Raw genomic sequence first — 1579 nt, 5'->3', positions numbered from 1 at the left:
CCGGCCAGCCGCGCGCCGCCATTGGGCAAAGCTGTCTGTTCCGCGTTCCCTAGCGGCGGTGTCCGTCAGTTTAGGGCCAGGCGGCTCTTCCTGCCCCAGGGCCCGTCGCCCTTCCCCGCTACATCCCGCTCTGCAAGCGCCGAAGAGGAGCTGCAGTCTGGACGCCAGGGTGAAATCCTGCTGCCGCGGGGCCAATGCAGGGCGTCAGGTGACTCCGCCGCGGACCCTGCCCTCTGCTCAGCCGGACTGGGCCTCTTCCACGATTCAGTTGCTGAAAACAGTATCCACGTGTTTCGGCTCATTCCCTGGATGCCACCCAGCGCGCGGGTGTGCACCCTCTCGTAACTACTGTGCTTATAAATAACAGTTTTGCTCCCTGTTTCATGAGCTCTCACTATGAACTTACTTGGTGGAAAGCATAGTTGTGAGTTTTCAATTCAGACTCATCTTACACAGAGGGTTAGAGGGGAACACTTTAATCTGTGCTCGGCAGGGAAGGATTCAAACCAGTCACCCACAGGGAAAAATAAATAAGTTAAACTCCTCTTTAGAATGTTAGCCAAGCCCCAAGATGGCCAGTCTGCTATGGGTGCTGATGTTACATCCTAAATAAGAGATTTATTAAATCTTTCGCAGACCCTTCTACAACTCACAGAGGGAGAGCAATCTCTCTTTGGATTCATGAGCAAATCTGTGCAACTCCCTGACCTTCAACATCCCTTCATCCTGTTCTTACGTAGTTCCAATGGCCAAATTACAAACACATCAAAATCCATTTCTAAATGGGGTTTTTACAATATAAAGACATTTCAACAATTATTTAGAATCCTGACACACATTTTTACATAAATAATCTTCAGTAGCTGAACCTGCAGCTCTTATCCCCATAGCCTAAATCAGTGGTTCTCAACTTTTTTCATATCGGGACCCATTTGTAAGGATTGAGGACTTGTCCCAAGCCACAGCCCCCTGACCCTGCTGGTGCCCAACTCACAGTCTCCTGCCCACCACCCTGCCCTGCTGTAGCCTTGGCACTCGGCCCCTTCCCCCAGTGCTGGCAGACGCCTGCCCCACCGCGCCTAGCTGCTTGCAAAGAAGCCCAGCCCTCGGCTTGGCAGATCACCCATGCCGGGAGAAGCCAGAGCCTCTGCTTTTTTGTAGAGGTGCACTGATGCATTGGTCCGATATCAAATCAGCATCAATACAAAGAAAATTTAATATATCAGAAATCGGCCATATCAGGCCAATAATTTGACTGATAAATAGCCAGTGCATGCATGCAGCTACAGGGAGGAGCACAGCCTGGTATTGTGGAGAGCTGCCTTCAGCTGGTAGGTCTGGTGTGGTGGAAGGGGAGGGGGGAGAGAAGGGGCATGGTGTGGGGTGTAGATTAAGGCCCCCCATGAGAAGTAGGGCTGGGGCAGGGGCTGCCCAGCCAAGGCGGGGTGGGTGTGGGACAGAGCATCAGCTCATGGGAGCATGGGGAGATGGGGCGAATTCTGCCCTGTGCACCTCTTGGCCAGGAGCCACTAATCCAGTGGCTCATCCAGTGATTGTCCGGCGGGGCCCCCCCCCCCCG

At 53.2% G+C, this 1579-nt stretch overlaps 1 long non-coding RNA gene across 1 annotated transcript in view; it reads left to right on the top strand.

Moving 5' to 3' along the window:
- The first annotated feature begins 59 nt into the window (after nt 1-59).
- The window catches only part of LOC112551634, a 13213-nt gene continuing 11693 nt past the window's right edge, over nt 60-1579 (top strand). Inside the window, exon 1 of the long non-coding RNA XR_003095933.1 lies at nt 60-327. This is a non-coding gene — a long non-coding RNA (uncharacterized LOC112551634). The remainder of the gene's footprint in view (nt 328-1579) is intronic.

The sequence above is a fragment of the Alligator sinensis genome, unplaced genomic scaffold, assembly GCF_000455745.1.
Source record: "Alligator sinensis unplaced genomic scaffold, ASM45574v1 scaffold385_1, whole genome shotgun sequence".
In the NCBI taxonomy this organism is placed as follows: domain Eukaryota; kingdom Metazoa; phylum Chordata; order Crocodylia; family Alligatoridae; genus Alligator; species Alligator sinensis.
Note: the sequence above shows the minus strand (reverse complement) of the source record. Positions and strands in the feature narration are given on the sequence as shown.